General features: G+C 43.3%; 1 protein-coding gene across 1 annotated transcript in view; it reads left to right on the forward strand.

Moving 5' to 3' along the window:
- The first annotated feature begins 1,750 nt into the window (after nt 1-1,750).
- The window catches only part of LOC124803048 (fatty acid 2-hydroxylase), a 509,122-nt gene continuing 486,213 nt past the window's right edge, over nt 1,751-24,659 (forward strand). The window contains exon 1 of the mRNA XM_047264166.1: nt 1,751-1,963. The gene's annotated coding sequence lies outside the window, so the exon portion shown is untranslated. The remainder of the gene's footprint in view (nt 1,964-24,659) is intronic.

The following is a 24,659-nucleotide window of genomic DNA, read 5'->3' on the forward strand; positions in this document are numbered from 1 at the left end:
GTCTCGTATTGTTTGTGGAAAGAAGGATTGTCGGTATGCCTCTGTGTGGGCTCCAATCTCTCTGATTTTATCCTCATGGTCTCTTGGCGAGATATACGTAGGAGGGAGCAATATACTGCTGGACTCCTCGGTGAAAGTATGTTCTCGAAACTTCAACAAAAGCCTGTACCGAGCTACTGAGCGTCTCTCTCGCAGAGTCTTCCACTGGAGTTTATCTATCATCTCCGTAACGTCTTCGCGATTACAAAATGATCCTGTAACGAAGCGCGCTGCTCTCCGTTGGATCTTCTCTATCTCTTCTATCAACCCTATCTGGCACGGATCCCAAACCGGTAGGCAGTATTCAAGCAGTGGTCGAACAAGCGTACGGTAACCTACTTCCTTTGTTTTCGGATTGCATTTCCTTAGGATTCTTTCAATGAATCTCAGTCTGGCATCTGCTTTACCGACGATCAACTTTATATGATCATTCATTTTAAATCACTCCTAATGCGTACTCCCAGATAATTTATGGAATTAACTGCTTCCAGTTGCTGACCTGCTATATTGTAGCTAAATGACATGGGATCTTTCATTCTATGTATTCGCAGCACATTACACTTGTCTACATTGAGATTCAATTGCCATTCCCTGCACCATGCGTCAATTCGCTGCAGATCCTCCTGCATTTCAGTACAATTTTCCATTGTTACAACCTCTCGATATATCACAGTATCATCCGCAAAGAGCCTCAGTGAACTTCCGATGTTATCCACAAGGCCATTTATGTATATTTTGAATAGCAACGGTCCTACGATACTCCCCTGCGGCACACCTGAAATCATTCTTACTTTGGAAGACTTCTCTCCATTGAGAGTGACATGCTGCGTTCTGTTATCTCAATCCGATCACACAACTGGTCTGATAGTCCACATGCTCTTACTTTGTTCATTAAATGACTGTGGGGAACTGTATTGAACGCCTTGCGGAAGTCAAGAAACACGGCATCTACCTGGGAACCCGTGTCTATGGCCCTCTGTGTCTCGTGGACGAATAGCGCGAGCTGGGTTTCACACGATCGTCTTTTTCGAAACTCATGCTGATTCCTACAGAGTAGATTTCTAGTTTCCAGAAAAGTCATTACACTCGAACATAATATGTGTTCCAAAATTCTACAACTGATCGATGTTAGAGATATAGGTCTATAGTCCTGCACATCTGTTCGACGTCCCTTCTCAGAAGGTCTGGTATACAACTGCAGTTGGCACAGGGGGCGTATGGTGGGCATGCAACACAACTGCGCCATCTGTGCTCCAGTAACCCATTACATTTGCTAAGTCATTGTGTATTACCTAGACAAACGTATTCCCGAAATATCACTACTCTACATTAATTATTGTTTGGTGTTGCGGTTTTTTTCCGGCAGTGTGCGTTCGAGCAGGTATTTCTCGCGGTGTTTCCATATTTTTGTCCAACCCCTGTAGATCTCGATACGCGACAGTTAAGTTCTACTGTCGGCCGTATCGGTTATTCGTACTGTGGTGACAGCAGTTGGCGGAAAATAAGGCAGGCCGTGTTGGCGTACCGAGTGGGCGCGAAGTGTTGACACAGTGGAGTGATAAGGTGGCGGCGGGGCTTAGCCGCGGCCGGCTAGCGGAGGCGGCGGCGGCGGCGGCGGCGGCGGCGGCGGCGCAGCAGTTGCCGCCGACTGACGTGCGCGGGCAGCAGCTGAGTCCAGCGTAGCGGGGCCCGGCAGCCGTGCGACGCCGACAGACCGCCTACTAAGACGCCCCTACTGGCCGCTACCAGAAGCCCTCGTCCACACCCGCGTCCTGTGTTCCTTTCTCCTCGTACCGAAAAGCGACTTCTGTTTTTGGGAAATATACACGTACCCGAAAACAAAACTTGTTAAATGGCATCGCGCTTCGGTGTCCGGAGGCGCTGCAAGGATGCCTGGACAAGCGACTAGGAGGGGCGGAAAAAGGTACAGTATGGTCACCTCATACACGGAGCGAGTCCAGTAAAGGACTGTGCTGCTCTGCCTGGCTTTGCGCGTAACAGCTGCTTTGTAACAAAATTGCTTTAATGAGACTTCCTGGCAGATTAAAACTGTGTGCTGGACCGAGACTCGAACTCGGGACCTTTGCCTTTCGCGGGCAAGTGCTCTAACAACTTTTTTCTTTATTTGTTTCATTTTTTAATTTTATTTTGTTTTTTACTATTTTTGTTTTTTATGTCTTTTGCTTTTTTATTTCTTTTTTGTGGCAAGTGCCCTACCATCTTTTTTTCCAAAGAGAAAAAACACCTATAACATGAGCACAAGTTGTAGGTAAGGAGAAAACAAATAAAAACCTCTTGTGTATGAAAATAAAAGACGACGTTCTTCATAAAATAACACCATATCCTTTGAAAAACGTAAAACATAAAAGGTAGCTATATTTCCGCAACGGCCTTTTTTTTGTTAACATAAATGAGTATACAGTCTCACCATCAGCAGCAACCCAATTTTTTTATGTTATTTTTTTGGAGGCGCACAGGAGAAAGAAAACAAATAGGCTGCAGATAGAGAGCTATGCGTGAAAAGGATAAACATGTGTAAGGAAAAACAAACTTAGAAGAGGAGGAGAAAAGAGAAATGAAATAAAATAGGAAAACTTTCCGCGCCATGCTCCACTTTGGCGCGCCATCAGAACAAAATGCATTCTATCATTGACCATTAAAGGGGAACGTGGGATCGTCTAGTCTTGGGCTGGCACGGTTCGTTGAGGTTCCAGCTTTGAGGCGGGTTGGTAAAAACACTCTGTAAATAGTTCGCGAAAGTGACCCGATAGTATCGATGTCGGCGAAGGGTGTGGTGATGTACTTGGAGGCGTGTCCAAAAGTCCGCCGGATCGACGATGTCGTCCCGGAAGAGGTAGTTGACAGCCATGCCACTGATCCATGTGATGGCGTGCCACTTAGCCGATGGAAAGCAGGTCGTGTCGGGATGTATCATCATGGTAGGAGAAACGTGATGTGGCGGTACTCGGAGGTAGAAAGCCACAATCTTCTGTACGAGGGTCCAGACAGCTGACCAACTGAGCTACCCAAGCACGGCTCACGACCCGTCCTCACAGCTTTAATTCCGCCAGTTGGTAAAGCACTTGCGCGCGAAAGGTAAAGGTCCCGAGTTCGAGTCTCAGTCCGGCACACAGTTTTAATCTGCAAGTAAGTTTCATATCAGCGCACACTCCACTGCAGAGTGAAAATCTCGCCCTGAAAACATCTCCCAGGCTGTGGCTAAGCCATGTTTCCGCAATATACTTTCTTCCAGGAGTGCTAGTTCTGCATGGTTCGCCGGCCGCGGTGGTCTAGTGGTTCTGGCGCTGCAGTCCGGAACCGCGGGACTGCTACAGTCGCAGGTTCGAATCCTGCCTCGGGCATGGGTGTGTGTGATGTCCTTAGGTTAGTTAGGTTTAAGTAGTTCTAAGTTCTAGGGGACTTATGACCTAAGCTGTTGAGTCCCATAGTGCTCAGAGCCATTTGAACCATTTTTTTTCTGCATGGTTCGCAGGAGAGCTTCTGTGAGGCTTGGAAAGTAGGAGACGAGGTACTGGCGGAAGTAAAGCTGTGAGGACGGCGCGTGAGTCGTGCTTTGGTAGCTCAGTTGGTAGAGCGCTTGCCCGCGAAAGGCACACAGTTTTAATCTCCCAGGAAGTTTCATATCAGCGCACACTCCACTGCAGAGTGAAAATCTCATTCTGGAAAATTGCTTTAACTGCGCCTGCAGGTTTTTGGTATTTGATGTACTTGTCTGTGAGGAAACTGTGTGTGGTAAAAATTGCACTAATATCCAGCTAGATGTCGGCAAAATGTCAGCTAGTGCTAACACGTGACAACTTGCTCTCAATGTAGAGAAAACTGTACTCTTCACGAAACATACGAGACTGCAACGTACATTCACATATACAGGGTGAAAATTTGGGAGGTTGCACAGGACACCGAAACAAATATTTTTTTTATACTGTCATATTTTCCTGTGAAGATTTTTTGAATCGGTAGAGGGACTTTTGATGAAAATGGAATGGAGTCTTGGAGATTGCAGTGCAAACAATTTTTCTAACGTGTTTTCCCCTGAGGACAAAAAATAACACAAATAAGCTGCAATTCTTTATTACTAGGAGACAACATTAAGGCAGTAATGTGAGTCGTGCTTGGGTAGCTCAGATGGTAGAGAACTTTCCCGCGAAAGGCAAAGGTCCTGAGTTCGAGTCTCGGTCCGGCACACAGTTTTAATTTGCCAGGAAGTTTCATTAACGCAGTAAGTTTGAAAAGTAGGACATGGGGTACTGACAGAAGTCAGGCTGCGAGGGCGGTTCCTGGGTCCCGCCTGTGTGGTTCAGTCGGTAAAACCATCAACAGTGTATGGTAAATGCTCCGCATTCCATGCATCGGCACACATTTTTAATCTGCCAGAGAGTTTGAAATCAGTGCACACTCCGCTGCACAGTGAAAATTTGTCTTGGGGCAGTCCCCTGGGCTGTGACTAAGGCATTTCTCTACAGCCGTTCTTCCTCTATGAGTGGTAGTCGCACAAGGTACGCAAGGAAACTTCTGTGAAGTTTGGAAAGTAGGAGATGAGGTACTGGCGGAAGTGTAAGGGTCGGTAATACTGCTGTCTGGGTAACTCAGTCAGTAGAAAAACACCTAACGAAAGACAAAGGGTCCCAGTCTGGCAATCAGTTTTGCCAGGGAGTTTCTTCTAACAATTGTTTAGTTTGGCCATAACAGTCATTGTGTTTTGCGAAAAAGAATAATCAATGCTTCAAAAAATGTTCTGAACATAGGTAATACACTACTGGCCATTAAAATTGCTACACCACGAAGTGACGTGCTACAGACGGGAAATTTAACCGATAGGAAGAAGATGCTGTGATACGCAAATATTTAGCTTTCCAGAGCATTCACACAGGGTTTAGCGCCGCTGGCGACGCCTACAACGTGCTGACATGAGGAAAGTTTCCAACCGATTTCTCTTACACAAACAGCAGTTGGCCAGCGTTGCCTGGTGAAACGTTTTTGTGATGGCTCGTGTAAAGAGGAGAAATGTGTACCACCACGTTTCCGACTTTGATAAAGGTCGGATTGTAGGCTATCGCGATTGCGGTTTATCGTATCGCGACATTGCTGCTCGCGTTGGTCGAAATCCAATGACTGTTAGCATAATATGGAATCGGTGGGTTCAGGAGGGTAATACGGAATGCAGCGCTGGATCCCAACGGCCTCGTATCACTAGCACTCGAGATGACAGGCATCTTGTCCCCATGGCTGTAACGGATCGTGCAGCCACGTCTCGATCCCTGAGTCATCAAATGGGGACGTTTGCAAGACAACAACCATCTGCACGAACAGTTCGACGACATTTGCAGCAGCATGGACTATCAGCTCGGAGACCATGGCTGCGGTTACCCTTGTCGCTGCATCACAGACAGGAGCGCCTGCGATGCTGAACTCAACAACGAACCTGGGTCCACGAATGGCAAAACGCCATTTTCGGATGAATCCAGGTTCTGTTTACAGCATCATGATGGTCGCATCCGTGTTTGGCGACATCGCGGTGAACGCACATTGCAAGCGTGTATTCGTCATCGCCATACTGGCGTATCACCCTGCGTGATGGTATGGGATGCCATTGGCTACACGTCTCGGTCACGTCTTGTTCGCACTGTCGGCACTTTGAACAGTGGACGTTACATTTCAGATGAGTTACGACCCGTGGCTCTAGCCTTCATTCGATCCCTACGAAACCCTACATTTCAGCAGGATAATGCACAACCGCATGTTGCAGGCCCTGTATGGGCCTTTCTGGATACAGAAAATGTTCGACTGCTGCCCTGGCCAGCACATTCTCCAGATCTCTCACCAACTGAAAACGTCTGGTGAATGGTGCCGGAGCAACTGGCTCGTCCCAATACGCCAGTCACTACTCTTGATGAACTGTGGTATCGTGTTGAAGCTGCATGGGCAACTGTACCTGTACACGCCATCCAAGCTCTGTTTGACTCAATGCCCAGGCGTATCAAGGCCGTTCTTACGGTCAGAGGTGGTTGTTGTGGGTACTGATTTCTCAGGATCTATGCACCCAAATTGCGTGAAAATGGAATCACATGTCAGTTCTAGTATAATGTATCTGTCCAATGAATACCCATTTATCATCTGCATTCTTCTCGGTGTAGCAATTTTAATGGCCAGGAGTGTATGTTGTACATTTACTTAGTGATCTCGACAACGGAAATAATACAGTAGTAGCGAAAGGTGAATTTTTTATACACTGACGATGTCGTACGAAAATTGTACACTGAGCTGACGGAAGCCTCGGGACACCTCCTACTATCGTCTCCGACCTCCTTCTTCCCGGCACAGAGCATCAACTCGCTGAAACGTGGGCTCAACAAGTCGTTCCAAGTCTCCTGCAGAAATATTGAGCCCTGCTGCGTCTATAGCCTTCCACAGTTGCGAGAGTGTTGCCGGTGCAGGATTCTGTGCACGAACTGACATCTCCATTATGTCCCCTAAATGTTCGATGGGATTCATGTCGGACGATCTGGGCTGTCCGATCTTCCGATCGTATTATCCGTAATGTCCTTCAAACCAGTCGCTAACAATTGTGGTCTTGTGACATGGCGCATTGTCATTCATAAAAAACCCACCCGTACCCTACCATCAGCTTTTACCAACCGTAACCGCGACTCATTTGAGCAGGCAAATGCTTTCAAGTCGTCTAGGATCTAACCGCTGTGGTCACGAGCCCAGCAGAGGCGCTGCAGGCGATGTGCTGTTAGCAAAAGCACTCGCGCCGGCCGTCCGCTGCCATAGCCTATTGTAACGTCCCCTCGGTAAAATTATAAATGACTGTGCTGATAAACCTCTGACGTTATTTGATTTTCAAACAGCTGAGCAGAACTCAACGTACTCAGGCAGTTTTCTCTTTACTTATTCTGATCGTCACTAAACTGACACAATGTTTTAGCACAACGCAGTATGACTTTCAATAATACCTAAAGAAGAATGGCCCCGACTAACAGTAACCTTTACCTTTCATGAATCACTTACCTCACAAAAATCTTCGTTGCTCGAACTACTGCAGTACAGCGAGCGGCAATACTGCCAGCTAAATAAAAGATTCTAACTACTGAAGGCACTAACTAGTGATAGGCATAGCAAAAGAAAGATTTTGATAGAAAACATACAGTGTATAATGTTAATAATGTTCAAAAGTCATCAAATATACATATATATCTATCAATTCATGACATCCATCTTTACACATTTCCTTTTTCTGGCGGAAGCAAGTCCAGATCATCCGCTTATAGTAACCTCTCAAAACTCTGCCATCTCTCTCCCCACATCCACCACTGCTGGCGGCTCACCTCCAACTGCGCAACGCTACGCGCTGTTCCCATCTAACTGCCCAACACTACAACAGTGAATATTGCAACAATGAGTACAACCAGCCACAGACTCCACACAGCACAGTTGGTGATTTTCATACAGAGCGCTACGGGGCGTTACCAACATAAAAACCTAAACAGCCTACTTACACTATTAACGACGAATTCCGCCGTAATGTCCTAACGAATATGTCCGTCGTACGTCCCACATTTCTCCGGTTATTTCACGCAGTGTTGGTTGCGTGTTAGTACTAACAACTCTACGTGAACGCAGCTGCTCTTGGTCGTTAAGTACGTTGTCTGTGGAGAGAGGTAAAGCATGGAAATTGGTTCTCGCACACTCTTGACATTGTAAATATCGGAATACTGAATTCCCTAAACATTTCCGAAATGAGTTGTCCCATGCGACTAGCTCCAAATACCTTTCCGCCGCCGGCCGGTGTGGCCGAGCGGTTCTAGGCGCTTCAGTCCGGAACCGCGCGACCGCTACGGTCGCAGGTTCGAATCCTGCCTCGGGCATGGATGTATGTGATGTCCTTAGGTTAGTAGTTCTAGTTCTAGGGGACTGATGACCTCAGATGTTAAGTCCCATAGTGCTCAGAGCCATTCGAACCATTTTTGAACCTTTCCGCCTTCGAAGTCTATTGATTTCCGTCTTACGGCCTAGATCACGTTGGACACCATTTCAAACGAACCACCTGTGTACAAATGACAGCTTCACAAATGCACTGCTGTATTATACCTTGTGTACGTGATACTGCCGCCATCGTATATGTTTATATCGCTATCCCATAACTTTTGACACCTCAGTTTAGTACGTTGTGTATAACACTGCTCGACGAGGACTGGTGTGTCGGCCAGCCTGGATGTTGTTTTTAGGCGGTTTCCCACGTCCACCTAGGCTAAAACGGCTGGTACCCACTTCACGTCTCCCTTACGCGCTACGCAAACATTTAGAAAACGTTTCCAGACTGAGATTTTCACTCTGCAGCGGAGTGTGCGCTGATATGAAACTTCCTGGCAGATTAAAACTATGTGGCGGAGCGAGACTCGAACTCGGGACCTTTGCCTTTCGCGGGCAAGTGCTCTACCATCTGAGCTACCCACGCACGACTCACGCCCCGTCCTCACAGCTTTACTTCTGCCAGTATCTCGTCTCCTACCTTCCAAACTTTACAGAAGCTCTTCTGCGAACCTTGCAGAACTAGCACTCCTGAAAGAAAGGATATTGCGGAGACATGGCTTAGCCACAGCCTGGGGCATGTTTCCAAAACGAGATTTTCACTCTGCAGCGGAGTGTGCGCTAATATGAACCTGTGAGGACGTGGCGTGAGACATGCTTGGGTAGCTCAGATGATAGACCACTTGCCCGCTAAAGGCAAAGGTCCCGAGTTCGAGTCTTGCTCTGCCATACAGTTTCAATCTGTCAGGAAGTTTCATTTAGAAAACGTTCTTAAATCTGAACATGAGATTTACCCTAGATGAAGACTGACTGGGGTAAAGCAATTCCATCCCTGCGGAAGTGGTGGCGTTAGGAAATGACGTCCGACCACGAGCTGTGTCTAACATAGTGAAAGGCTCTTTAACTAAGTACGACTCCGTAAAGAAAAGGGGCAAGGCGAGGAGGAGGAGGTGGAGAAAGAAGAATGGATATGTGTTCACGAAAACTCTCTTCGTCGTGGGACGTTGCAAGTAGCGACCAGCGGCCGTGCAGCGCCGTGACGACGCATCCACTTGTGGCGACGCACTGCGTTGCCATGGCGACGTTTGTTTACGAGCCAGTCGCGCGTCCGTGGCCCGCGCTGGATTGCCGGGCAAGGATGGACGAATCGCGGCAGCTCGTGACTGCTGAATTAAATCAGAGCTAGCCGGCTGGCTTCTACGTGTCAAGAGCACACTTCTTATTCCGCCTGTGTGGAGTACCGCTCCTTTTGAAGAGAACAGTGGTAGGAATGCCGACGTGGTGTACAGTGTCTGTCATAATTAAGCGCGAAGACTGACGCGGGTGAAAATAAACAAATATCTATGTAAACATAGTCCAAACAGCGAATATTTGCTTAGGATCCGCCGTTGGCCTGAGCATAAATATTGTCGTGCTTGGTAAAATTGTATTTGAAATATACCGGGTGATCAAAAAGTCAGTATAAATTTGAAAACTGAATAAATCACGGAAAAAAAGTTCAAAAAACGTCCGATAGATGGCGCTTCATCTGACCAGAACAGCAATAATTAGCATAAGAAAGTAAGACAAAGCAAAGATGACGTTCTTTACAGGAAATGCTCAATATGTCCACCATCATTCCTCAACAATAGCTGTAGTCGAGGAATAATGTTGTGAACAGCATTGTAAAGCATGTCCGGAGTTATGGTGAAGCACTGGCGTCGGATGTTGTCTTTCAGCATCCCTAGAGATGTCGGTCGATCACGATACACTTGCGCCTTCAGGTAACCGCAAAGCCAATAATCGCACGGACTGAGGTCTGGGGACCTGGGAGGCCAAGCATGACGAATGTGGCGGCTGAGTACACGATCATCACCAAACGACGCGCGCAAGAGATCTGTCGGACATTTTGTAAACTTTATTTTTTTTTAGTTCTAATAATACCCCATGTCATTTCAAGCATGTGTGTCAATTTTTACCTCTCTATCTACATTATTCCGTGGTTTATTAAGTTTTCAAATTTACACTGACTTTTTGATCACCCGGTACACTTTACGTTTGGTCTCCACCTAACTGAGCGTAAATTTCATTCATGGCCTGTCTTAACGAGAAAGACAGTATTGCTTCTGTTTGTTACACGTTACAATTTATTGTACACTCGAAACTGTTAAAAGAAGTATTAGGTATTCCATGTGTCATCCTTGCATTAAGAGATAACACTACACTGAGTTACGGATTCCTTCCAGCGCCACCGGATCCTCTCGTAAACCTTGACAAGACTGTGCAACTCCTTGTTCAAGTTCTTCAACCGTATCAACGCGAGTGCTGTACGTTTCACTTCTGAGAAGACGTCGGAAAGAAATGTCCGAAGGACTGACGTCAGGTGGTCTTGGACGCCAAAGTACAGGCCCTTCTCGACCTACGCATATTAGATCGTACTGGCGCTTTAGAGGTGGTCTTACGTCAGCAGTGAAATTTGTTTGAGCCTCATCATGCATGTATAATACAGGGGCGTGACTAGCAAATGGCGCAAGCGGCTCTCTGACACCCAAAAGAAAGACAGAAAATAAGGGAACATTAAAATGAAAAGTGGAAAAATAGGAAAAACGGCCGGCATCGATATTCGTCCACTAAGGCCCATAGTATGTTGGAGGTCAAAAATTGTGTTCATCTACGAAGGGAATGGCTGAAAAACGAAAAGAGCACGAAAGCAATAACGGACACACTTTTCAGGGATGGAACCACAAGGTTCTGCTTGTAAAGACTCAGGTTTTGGCAGCCACGAGGTGATACTTCAGTAGTTTGTACAGAGGTGCTTCTGCACACGCCAATAATTTTAATCGGAAAGAGGAAGATGTAAATATTTAGTGATACTTAGTCCTTAATTATAAAAAGGAGGCGCACTAGCGACCAGTCTTCAAATGCCTTATGGTATCAGCAGTGTTGCCCAGTGACAATGGCCAACTTTGTCCCGAAATTGGAAGCCGAGTGACGTCTCATCAATGCACCGCTGTGTACGGCTACAAATATTAACTTCTGTCAGTAGGGACGCACTGTTCGAATGTCTACATCTACATCTACATCTACATTTATACTCCGCAAGCCACCCAACGGTGTGTGGCGGAGGGCACTTTGCGTGCCACTGTCATTACCTCCCTTTCCTGTTCCAGTCGCGTATGGTTCGCGGGAAGAACGACTGCCGGAAAGCCTCCGTGTGCGCTCGAATCTCTCTAATTTTACATTCGTGATCTCCTCGGGAGGTATAAGTAGGGGGAAGCAATATATTCGATACCTAATCCAGAAACGCACCCTCTCGAAACCTGGACAGCAAGCTACACCGCGTTGCAGAGCGCCTCTCTTGCAGAGTCTGCCACTTGAGTTTGCTAAACATCTCCGTAACGCTATCACGCTTACCAAATAACCCTGTGACGAAACGCGCCGCTCTTCTTTGGATCTTCTCTATCTCCTCTGTCAACCCGACCTGGTACGGATCCTACACCGATGAGCAATGCTCAAGTATAGGTTGAACGAGTGTTTTGCAAGCCCCGTCCTTTGTTGATGGACTACATTTTCTAAGGACTCTCTCAATGAATCTCAACCTGGCACCCACCTTACTAACAATTACGTTCGAGGTACGACGCCTTCTGAAGATGCTCTTCTCAGGCGGAGTCGCAACGCTGATTTTCTCAGGAAAACCTATGTATTATCGTCTAGAGAATTTCGAAAATTAAAAATTCTGATAATATATACAGTTTACTCATTTCGAGGATTATGGAAGGCATGATGTCAACAACTGTATGTTTTACCAAAGTATGCAATGAATAACAGAGAACCGTTCAAGTTACAATATTAATTTTCTTTATTACTTAATGACTAATTTCGAGACTAAGTGGATGATTTGATAATGAGCATAGACTCTAAACTGCTCACCAAGTACTAAGGTAAATTAATATTGCAACTTGGACGGTTCTCTGCAATTTATTGGATAATTTGATGTAGAGTTTAAGTGATTTTCGTAAATTTTGCTCCATCTCCCTTAACAGTTACGCTGTTGCACATGACTGGCTATACATTCAAAAGGAATTAATGTGCTACAAATCTTTTCAGCTAGAAGTTAAAGTAAAAAAAGTATCATAACTAACAACAAAAAAGTTTGAGCTAAATTTTGCATCGAAATTGTTAGCGATCGAAAGTTTAAAAATAATTCAGATATGTTATGAAATGAAGAACCTACTGTCAATCACACATATGAGTTTGGATGAAGAAATCGAGAAAAAAACTTGTGCTTGTCATAAGCGGTTTGAACCAATCCCCATAATTATGTCTGCAAACATATTTCAGTCCATTAAAATGAAAGGATGGTCAACAATTAGCTCATAAATGTTACTACTCTTTTTACTCACAATATGGAGCCTAAATTCCGTCTACAGATCACGATCATTTTTATTACAATTTTTTGTCCCGACCCCAATTATTTTGTTTTATAGCGTTCCTTACAAAATGCTTCGGCATCACCATTAGTAGCTCAATAAAAATTTAGTATAGAATATATCTAAAACGCATAACGCAGTTATTTCTGGAGAATGGCTCTGCAGAATCTCAGAGTGCGTTAAGCAGTAAGAGACTGAACATTTACGCGAAAGGACTCAACCGCAGGACCATTCACAGCATTATGCATATACCTGTGTTACAAAAAAAAAAAAAAAAAAAAAAAAAAAAAAAAAAAATTCTAAAAGAGTGCAATTTTTAGCGTAATGTTTTCGAAACCATAATTTATGTCCCATAAACATTCGTAACAAGCTGTCCTCCGTGGAAAAATCTGCAATATAACATACTGAAACACGAGTAATTTTGTAACGTCACCGAACTACTTGACAATTATGATTCAGTTCTGAAAAAAATGACATGAGAAACATGTCTCGATAAAGAATCAGAGTCTCGTAAATCATAAAGAAATTATTTCTTTGGTGGTAAGAGAAGTCAAACAGGAAATAATTCAAGATATTCAAAATGCAAAGCTGTTTTCTGTCAAATTCGATACTGCACAAGATGTTAGTAAAATCATTTAGTGGGAGTCTTTTACTATGTTACAATAATCAAAGGTGATTCTAGAAACCCGCTACCCACATCAAAGAGGAATCTACATTACCATCCGAACATCAAATAATTACGTCTACTCAATGGAAGACATTAGATCAAATTACGAGGCGAAGACTGTAACAGAGCTTGGATTATGAGCAGCGTGCACAATAGAACACAAAAAAGAAAAAAAATCAGGAATTAGCTCCTCATATCTGTGTCGTCTATTGTGCAAGTCATGATTTAAATATAATCCTCAAATGCGCTGTAGAGGTTAATCAAGGAACAGCCTCGTTTTTCAAAACAGTTGAGCACGGCAATAATTATTTTTGCATAACATGTTATAGCGAAGGAATTGACAAATTTGTTCCTTGAGTACTTCCGAGGTAACGCTAAAGCAGCTAAACCAGTACATATCCAGCTGGGTGGTACGACGCCACCTATGCGCTTATAGAAAGGTTCGTTGACGTTCTTAAGCCTTTCACAAATATAATTCTTACAAATAAGAAATAAATTAAGCAATTGCAGACATAGGTCTTAAAAATAAAACTTAATATTGTAGCTTTGTTGTCGTATTAGTGATGTAGTGTAAAATACTAGAAAAAGATCAGTACAGCATCTAAAGCAAAATAATCCGAATGTATGGACGCCGAAACTGCATATTACCTCTATGGAAAGGCTCTTCCACGAATAACTTGCTAGCATAAAAGTATCGTTAGACATGCAGCTGCATGAACTTTCAACATATTTGTAAATTACCTAACAAACAAGAAACAGTTATGAAGCATTTCGATGAGCTGCTGACAGCGCCTATAGCTATAATTGGAGTGACACTTTCTTGTTCGATGATGACGTCATTTACTTGCAACAATATATGCTATTTTAAGGAACGAAGTAAGTTACAGACAAGTACAAAGCAAAACTATCTATTGCCTGTGATGAAGATCTTAAAAATGTAGCACTTGTGTTTATAACAACATTGCCTCTTGACATTTATCCCCTGTTTGTAGAACACGTTACAGTGATAAGAATTTTATTTAAAGCATAAATGTCTAAACTGTCTAGTGTATAAGATTTCGAAGTGCCATTGTACTAGTACTGAGTAACCCTGACGTAAGTACAGCCGTATTCATGAATCTTACAGTACCTGTTGCGAAAGTCAAGCATTCTTTTTCCAAGCTAAAAATTAAATTGAAAAAGTGTTAGTTTTATATAATGATTCGGGAACGGTTATCTTGTTGTGCATCTCTCTTCAATTAACTTGTTGCTTACGTTTTGTCTCAAAAACTGTATTATTTCCCTTTTTGATGGTATTATTCTGTGTTGTAATTGATTAAATTAAATATTGTTATTTGGAACGTGAGATGGTCGTGCTATTAGACGAATACTGAATCCATTAGAAAACTGTTTTGATATTACATTAAAATTTTGCTTACACAGAGTGCGGTATTTGTTAGTGCAAAGGCGACGGAAGGAACAGATATTGCAGATATTCATGGGTCAGAGAAAATGGATTTAAGAAACATTCTGTTTTACTAAGCTATTAAAGATAAAGCACTATTTTTAAAAAAAGTTTTGTGTTATTAATTTTGGTTTTTTACCAATGTGGGAAGATAGAAGTTTTGATGATTGATTTGTGTATATGTGGGGGGAGGGGTTGGGGGTGAAGTGGTGGGGAATAACTTTGAGAGAAGCGAAGTTGGCGACGTTTTGGTTGGCTGGGAATGTGGAAGAAAGCGGCCACGGAAGAGGCTGAAATGGCGGGACGACTTTAGATTCTTGCTTTGGGACCTTCATGACTGTACGTCCCTCGTAACATGGGACGTGGGTGAAAATAAAGCCCAATTACAGGGAGACTTACTCGAAGAACTTACACTTCAATTACATTTGTACTAGGACAATGTTTTATAATGATGTCAGTGGCTGTTCACAATTATACATTTGCACTTTTCTCGCAAACAACTCGTTTGCGCACCCACGTTCACAGAAACTTTTTGTTTCTATAATCGCATATCTTCATCTGTATCAGTTTTCGCTATTATTTCTTGTACATGGTGTGTAACATATAGATCATGTTATTTCCAACTACATCCATAAGTTCATGACTACCCAGCAATTCACACTTAGTTACCTGACAGACGGTTCGTCGAAACAGCTTCAGACTATTTCTATACCGTTCCATTCCCGAACAACACTCGGTAAAAACGAACACGTCAGCTACTCCGTGCGAGTTCTGGTTACTCTTTTTTTTTTTTTTCTTTGTGAAAATCATTTAAGTCTATGTCGGTGGACGTAACAAAAGGTTTTCACAGTCAGAGGAGAAAGTTCGCGCTGAAATATTGTAAAAAGATCACGCCGCTACGTAAAATGTCTTTCTTATAATGACTGCCATCCCAAGTCACTTATCATGTTCATGACACCCTCTCTCCGTTTGTGCGATAGTACGGAACGCGGTACTCTTCTTTGAACTTTTTCAATGTACTCCGTTAATCCTACCTGGTAAGGATCACACACCGCGCAGCAATATTCCAAAAGAGGACGGACAAGCGTAGTATAGGCAGTCTCTTTAGTAGATCTGTCGCGTCTTCAAAGTATTCTGCCCATGAAACGCAGTCTTTATTTCGCTTTCCTCACAACGTTTTCTATGTGATCATTCGAATTTAAGTTGTTCGTAATTATAACCGCTAGGTATTTAGCTGAACTGACAGGCTTCAGATTTGCTTTGTTTATCGTGTAGCTGGCCCCTGTCACCGAGCTGTTCTAGGCGCTTCAGTCCGGAACCGCGCTGCTGCTACAGTCGCAAGTTCGAATCCTGCCTCGGACATGGATGTGTGTGATGTCCTTAAGGGGAGCCGGAGGTGGTCAAATCCAAAAAATTACGATTTCTTTTTGCTACCGAAAATTAATTGGAACATTCCCCTTTAATGTAAACTTTGAATTATTGTTCTACTCGCCCTAGAAGTGGAGTTATTACCATTTTCCCCCACGCCTGCAGAGGAAATGGGCGGCCGCTGACTGCATCTAACACCCTCTCGTGACTTCCTGGCGAACTGCTTGGGATTTTCTGGCCTGTTACGCATACAGCGCCTTATGTTACGCATACAGCGAGTGTGCAAGGGTTGGCTACATTGTTTTCTGTGGCAAATGAAGCGCTAAGAGCGCGGAACATCGTCTCTTTGCTGTTTACCGTTTCGAATTAGTTCAGTGTTGCGCCTGTTGTTGGTAGTATTATACTTCTTGTGTAAAGCGTTGTTCTGGTTACGATGCCACGTTTTAGTAACCGTGTATATAAGGAGAGGAAGAACGTAGTGAAAAGAAAATTAACACTAATACCAAGTTGTGATACTACAATTACTGAAACAGTGCGTTCTTCTGCTAAGCAACACATGGCCGGCCATAGCCCTGTGACATCTTCTAGCAAGAAGCTGACTGGTGGAAGTGACAGATTTCGTGAATATGTTAGTGACAGTGATGATATTAACGAAGTACTGAATATTGGACTATTATCTTCTGTGCTGAAAGAAAGTGTTCTGTGCAAAATGTGTTCAAGTGTAGGAGTGGGACTAGAGATAACAAAGCACTTTGGTTTAGCTTGTGAGATGAAGATAATCTGTGCATGTTGCAAGTATCAAGTGACTTTCTACAATTCACGTGCCAGTCTCTTTGGTGAAAATGGACGATCTAGAGTGTTTGATGTGAATGTTCGACTTGTGTATGGTCTTCAATCCATTGGAAAAGGGTCTGCTGCTGGTAAACTGTTTTGTGGTATTATGAACTTGCCATCGCCTCCAAGCAAATTTGGGTACTACTGTGAACTGGTAGGATCCTCTGTTGAAGATGTGGCTTTGAAAACCATGAAGGAAGCAGTGGAGCAATCTGTAGAAATGAACGGTGGTTCTAGGGATTTGGTAGTGGCATTAGATGGTTCCTGGCAAAAGAGGGGTCATAAATCCCTGAATGGGGTTGTAACTGCTACTTGTGGTGATAGTGCAAAAGTGATGGATGTTGCAATATTATCAAAACATTGTAGGTGCAAAAATAAAATCAAAGGACAGCACAGTGGAACCTGTGAGGCAAATTTTAGTGGATCAAGTGGAGCAATGGAAGTGGATGGAGTGAAACAAATTTTTGAACGTTCAGTTCCCAAATACAACGTTAGGTACAAATACTACCTTGGGGATGGTGACTCCAAAGGTTTCAAGATTATAGAGGAACTGAAACCATATGAAAATGAATTTGTAGTTGAAAAGTTGGAATTCATTGGGCATGTGCAAAAGCGTACGGGTGCACGGCTTCGAAGGCTCAAACAAACTTTGGGTTCAAGTAAGCTCAGTGATGGAAAGACAATAGGAGGGAGAGGCAGGCTTACTGATGAGGTGATTGAACGTCTACAGAGATACTATGGGTATGCTATAAGGCAAAATACTAGTAATGTTAGTGACATGCGAAAAGCAGTGTGGGCATTGTTCCTTCATACTGCCTCTTCCAATGAATACCCTCAACACAGCCTGTGCCCGAAAGATTCCTGGTGCAAATATAATGCAAAAAAGGACTATGATCACAAACGTGGTTTGCCAGCAATTGTGATAAATGCAATAAAACCAATTTTTCATGACTTAGCACAGCCAGAATTGTTACACAAATGTCTACACGGAAAGACGCAGAATCCTAATGAGAGCGTAAACAATATGATTTGGAAAGTGATTCCTAAAAGGGTGTTTGTAAGCATAAAAACACTGCACTTTGGCATTTATGATGCAATAGCAACCTACAACCAAGGGAACAGTGTGAAGTTCTGAAGGCATTAGGATTTACAGCTGGGGTGAACACTGTACGGGCACTAAGAAATATTGACAGAGAAAGGATAAGAGGAGCAGAAAGAAGAGAAAGGCATATGAAGTATGATGGAACAACAGGCCAGAAAAGAAGACAGAAGAGGAAGCTTTTGGAGGATGAAGAAGAAGACCCTGATAATCCATCCTGTAGTGCAGGAATGTATTGAGAAACTTTGAGAGCCATTTCCCGTAAATTAGAATTTTCGAATATAAGGAACATTTTCTCAAAATCCACTCAAGCTAGAGAGATGAAATTTTTATACAGCACTCCTAGTGGTCAAACTTACATTGTAACACAGCCATTTGGCAATATGTTCAGTAGTTTCATTTCAGTTTAATTATAAAGCAATTATTTGTAAAAAAATTTGGGTCATTAATAAAAAAATAATTGGAAGGGAACTAGAAAAGATACTCCAAAATCCCTCTGTCATAACTGCAATACTAAACCACTCTATATGTAAAAAAAATTCAAATTTTTCTACTTGGTAGTTTATTCATAAACGTTCCTCAAACTTAGTGATTTTAACATGGGCAGCATAGGCACCTCCGGCTCCCCTTAAGTTAGTTTGATTTAAGTAGTTCTAAATCTAGGGGACTGATGACCTCAGATGTTAAGTCCCATAGTGCTTAGAGCCATTTGAACCTTTTTCTTTTTATCGAGTGAAAGAAATTCCTTGTAGTACTCATGTGGATGACCTCACACTTTTCATTATAGAGAATCAATTGTCACTTTTCGCGCCATACAGATTGCATTTGGTTTTGAACTTCTGATCACTTTACTGGACGGTACCTGCTAACATCATCTGAAAATAATCGAAGAGGGAAGCTCAGATTGTTTCCTAAATCATTTATATAGATGAAGAACAACCGACGGCCTGTATTTCTGCTCTGTGTGCCTGTAACACTTCCTTGGGGAACGCCAGATATCACTTCTGTTCTATTCGATGAGTTTCCGCCCATTACTATGAACTGTGACCTTTCTGACAGGAAAACCCGAATCCAGATATACAACTGAGACGATGCTTCATAGGCACGCAGTTTGATTAGAAGGCGCGTGTGAGGAACGGTGTCAAAAGCCTTATGAAAAACTACAAATATGGATGCAATTTGAGATCGCCTGTCGATAGCAATCGTTACTTTCGTCTGAGTAAAGACCCGGTTGTGTTTTAAAAGAGCGATATTTTCTGAATCCCTGTTATTTGTCAACAGATCGCCTTCTTCGAGGTAGTTAACGATGGTCGAACACAGTATATGTCGCACAATCGTACTGTTGCAAGTAATTCTGAGGATTACCCGTATTTCCTTTCTTGAGTATTGGTGTGACCTGTGCAACTTTGCTTCCTTAGGTACGGAGCACACTCTGAAAGGAGCAGGACTAGAATACACTGAGGCGGGAACGTCATGGGATACCGATATGCACATATACAGATGGCGGTAGTATTAAGGGGCAGTGCATTGGCGAAGCTGTCGATGGTAATAAGGTTTCCGATGTGATAATGACCGGAATGGTAGTTGGAGGTAGAAGCATGGGACATTCCATTTCGGAAATCATTAGAGAATTCAATATTGTGAGACCCACAGTGTCAAGAGTGTGCCGATAATACCAAAATTTCCGGCATTACCTCTCACCACAGACAATGCAGTAGCCAGCGGCCTTCACTTAACGACCGAGAGCAGCGGAGTTTGTGTAGAGCTGTTAGTGATAACAGACAAGCAACACTATGTGAAATAACCGCACAAATCAATGTGAGACGTACTACAAAGGTACTTATTACGAAAGTGCGGCGAATTTGTCGTTAATAGGATATGGCAACAGACGACAGACGCAACTGCCATTGTTAACAGCACGAAATCTCCCTTAGCATCTCTCCTGGGCTCGTAACCGTATCGGTTTGAACCTAGACCACTGGAAAACCGTAATCGGGTCTGATGAGTCCTGATTTCAGTTGGTAAGAGCTCTTACAGGGTTCGAGTGTGGCGCAGACCCCACGATGCCACGGATCCAGGTTGTCAAGAAGGCACTGTGCAAGCTGGTAGTGGCTCCATAATGGTGTGGGCTGCGTTACATGGAATGGACTGGGCCGTCTGGTGCAACTGAACCCATCATTGACTGGAAATGGTTATGTTCGGATATTTGGAGACTATTTGCAGCCATTCATGGACTTCATGTTTCCAAACAACATTGAAATTTTTATGTTTGACGACGCGTCATGTCACCGGGCCACAGTTGCCCGTGACCAGTTTGAAAAACGCACTGGACAATTGGAACAAATGATTTGGCCACCCAGATCGCCCGGCGTGAATCCCATCGAACACTAATGGGACGTAATCGAGAGATCAGTTCCTGCACAGACTCATGCACCGCCAACACTTTCGTAATTATGAACGGCTGTAGAGGCAGCAAAGGACTTGTAACGACTTGTTGAGTCCACGCCACGTCGAGTTTCTGGACTACACCGGACAGAAGAAGATGCGACACTGTATTTGGAGGTGACCCACGACTCTTCTCACCACAGTTATAGCTGAACACAAAGACTTGCCCTTATGAAGTGAGTTGAGTGCTTCGCTGTACAAAGGATATCGACTTCTAAGTATCTTTTGTTTTCAGCTACTCTTTATTCGAATTCTGGAATATTTATTTGGTATTACGGTATATTGATAATTTTTACTTATGGACCGTCTGACAGCAAGTGAATAAAACACAATTTTAGTGCCATACGCGTTTCGCCTTTATTTTCTGCAAGGCATCATCAGTGGCCTGGAATATGTACATATGTTAGCTATTTAATTTACATTTTTGTCACTGTGCCTTTAGGTTATAAACAGTTCTGGTGGTTGGTATTTCCTATTAAGTAGTAATGTTTTGAACTGTACTTACAGGTTGCGTGGACAATTTCTTACTTATTACGCTCATGTTGCATTTTTGGTGTTGTTATTCTTCTTATGAATGCCAATTTGCGGTTTTTTTACCACATTCCACTGCACTATGAACTGAACGCTTGTTTCAATGCAATATTTTGGTTTCTGTTGCCGACTGTAAAATGTTTAAGCCAAAGATCGAATGTTATTGCCAAACTTTCGAGTGTAATTATTGAAGTATCTGTGGTCTGTTCATGTATGCATTTGTGTGTGCGTACATGAACAGACCTAGGTACAATTATGTCGCTCTTTTCATTCCTGAGCCCTTAGTGAGCGCGTAAAGATGTTATAGAAAATAGTGTCTCCCGCCAAGTACGACGGCCTGGTGAGAATTTTCCCCTGAAGCTATGCAACCAACATTACATAACTGTCGTGCGGTTTCTTCTTCAAGACAATTCTCAGCCTCATTCTGCAGGGGCAATGAAGATGTTCCTGCATCTTTTCAATTGGAAATGTTTGGTTACCCACAATACAGCCCGTAATTGTCTCCCACTGAGTTTCATCTCTGCTCAAACGAGCCGCTGGCTATGAAAACAACATTTTGGCACAGACAACGAGCTTTAGGCCAGCGTAGAGAAATGACGGAAAGCACTGGCGGCCGCCTTCTATGACTAGGGTATTGGAAAGTTGGTACAACGCTATGAAGAATGTCTGAGTCAGAACGGCGACTACGTAGAGAAGTAGCTGAAAGGTGTAGGTAACTGTTAGAAATGAAACATTTCTGATTTTCGCCGTAGTTTTCATTTCGCGATCAATCGTAACTTACTTTCTGGACAGCCCTCGTATTTAAAAAAAGTACGGTACTGATTTGTTACGAGAATCATTGATAGCATTCTACTGAAACTTATTTCCCAAATTAGGGGCGAAACCGAAACTATAAGCACAGATGTACACACAAAGAATAAACGGAAGCGTTATCTCGACTACATCACTACTACCTCTGGGTTGATACCAGAGTGCTATTGAGTGTTACTTACGAGTTTGTTGACGTGCATCCAATTGACTTTAACACACTGGTCACGTGGCACAGTGACAACATCTAACACGTTTTACATGTAGGCTGCACATCTGCAATAGCTGTGTCCGTACGTAATATGAAAAACCATTATTAGGTCGCCAGCACAATGTTTCCTCTGTCCAGACGCTGATGTATGGAATATCACATCGAACACGCTGTGAGCATAACAGTTTGTATAGTGAATGTCTAAGTGGGCGAAATTAGCCTGTTGTTGAATAAAGAAATAAAAGCTGTGAGGGCGGGTTGCAAGTCGTGCCTGGAGGGCTCAGTCGATAGAGTAATTTTCCGCAAAACGGCAATGGTCATGGGTTCAAGTCCCAGTCCAACACGTAGGTTTCAATCTGCCAGGAAGTTTTAACTAAATAAAATGTTTCTATCCTGACAAAAGAACAACCTGCACAGGAAAATGTCTTCCTTTAACAAAATACATTGGCTGTATACCCATCCACAGTTCTGACTATACAGCGTGTTAGGAGCATTTGTAAGTGCAGATGTTTTGGTCATTGGTGCCTTAATATGTACCCAGTTCAGTGTGTTAGTGTGTCTAACAATCTCCCCGCAAACGTGTCACATGATTCACTACTTGATGTTTTCTACATGCTCGTAACTGCATCACTAACTGGACTACGCGTGTCAGTATAGGCTAATCGTTTTGCGTCCACACTCCAGCACCTGACCTGCTGCCTAAGGGGAAATGTGCATTAATGGCTCGCTCTTGCCGCATATAGGTGAACTTGGACTTACTAACCAGCCTGAAAATATTATATTCCTAACAGCTATTAGTGTGGAAATGAAGTAAATACTGACGTAATGTCGTTCAGTACCCTGTCTCCAGGCACCGATATCTGTACTTATAACACCCTGTATGTGGAACAGTATCATGAAGTACGTAGACTTCATTACAGGCTCTCCCGCCGTGCCGGCCGCGGTGGCCGTGCGGTTCTAGGCGCTCCAGTCCGGAGCCGCGCTGCTGCTACGGTCGCAGGTTCGAATCCTGCCTCGGGCATGGATGTGTGTGATGTCCTTAGGTTAGTTAGGTTTAAGTAGTTCTAAGTTCTAGGGGACTGATGACCACAGCAGTTGAGTCCCATAGTGCTCAGAGCCATTTGAACCATTTCTCCCGCCGTACATACCTATTAGCAAGGAGAGCTGTTCTGCCCTCGTCATTAGCAAGCATTGTGGACACCATCGCATGTCAGGCGTACACTTGTCCTTTCTGCTGTTTTTTTGATATGCGAGTTATTTTTGACAGATTGTTGATCCTTTAAATAATGAATAGACTAGAACGGTTTGCTTAAGGCGAATTTAAATTATTTTTATTTAAGGTGAATTCGAAAGAAACATTACAAATCCTATAATTCTTTATGAACGACGTTTTCCTACGGGAGTACCAAATCGTGCTTCGTTTTATCGCTTAAAAAAAGAGTTTAACAGCAGTGGAAGTGTACAGCCGGAGTAAGGGACACGTAGAATAAATGTAAAGCGGGAAATTAGGCGACAAAGAGACAGCGAGCGATATTAGCTGTTGTTACTATATACTCTGACATTAGCTCTCGAAATGTTTGTTGTGGTTTTGGAACGTTAGAGGCTAGCATTCTCACAATATTGTGCCGTTATAGTTCTCACCACGTACCGTTGCATCAGGAACTCCAAAGCGACATTTTTTCGTAATCGCCTCATGTTTTGTAACTGGTTTGCAATAAAACTGATGCTCGATATACTCCTTTTCATCGTATGAAGCTGAACATCATACCCTTCACTCTTTTATTATATGATGTGGAATAATCGGTGGCAGACTTGTTGGTTTTTATTATTTTGGGGGTTTTCGGATTGACAGACACATGAAAACTTTATGAAGGCCAAATTACCGTTGTTGTTTAAAGATCTTAGACTTAAAGAACGTCGGATTATGTAGATAAAGAATTATGTTTGTCCATCACGGTATTCACGAAAAGCTCGGCAGATATTTGAAGGCGTTTACAACGGTCTCTGCATCAAAAGATGTAGTACAATAACAGTGGCCGTGTTAGATAACCGGATCCCTATACCTGTGAATTTATTTCTCTATGAAAACAGTTAATAAAAGAAGGAGGTAGAACGTTTTGAAATGTGGTGGTACAGAAGAGTACTGAAGATTAGATGAGTAGATCGTATAATTACTGAAGAGGCACTGGATCGAAATGGGGAGAAAAGAAATTTATGGTATAACTTGACTAAAAGAAGTGTTCGCTTGAAAGGACACACCATGAAGACTCAAGGAATCGTCACGTTCGTATTGGAAGTGTGTAGACGTGTTTGGGGGGTGGGGGGTGGATGGGGCAAAGTTTAGAAGGACACCAAGGTTTGCCTGTAATTAGCGAGTTGAGCGGGTGGAGGTGGCACTAATCTAGAGATTAAATGGCTTGTACGAGATATACTCGTACTGTCGTGGAGAGATGCATCAGTCCAGTCTTCAGGCTGAAGAACGTTACAACATGGTTTATTAAAAGAGAGCCGGCCGGTGTGGCCGTGCGGTTCTAGGCGCTTCAGTCCGGAACCGCGTGACGCTACGGTCGCAGGTTCGAATCCTGCCTCGGACATGGATGTGTGTGATGTCCTTAGGTTAGTTAGGTTTAAGTAGCTCTACGTTCTAGGGGACTGATGACCTTAGAAGTTAAGTCCCATAGTGCTCAGAGCCATTTGAACCATTAAAAGAATTGTAGAAGCAAATGCGAGCATCTGAACGCATTACAAATACA

This window comes from Schistocerca piceifrons, chromosome 6 (genome assembly GCF_021461385.2).
Source record: "Schistocerca piceifrons isolate TAMUIC-IGC-003096 chromosome 6, iqSchPice1.1, whole genome shotgun sequence".
In the NCBI taxonomy this organism is placed as follows: domain Eukaryota; kingdom Metazoa; phylum Arthropoda; class Insecta; order Orthoptera; family Acrididae; genus Schistocerca; species Schistocerca piceifrons.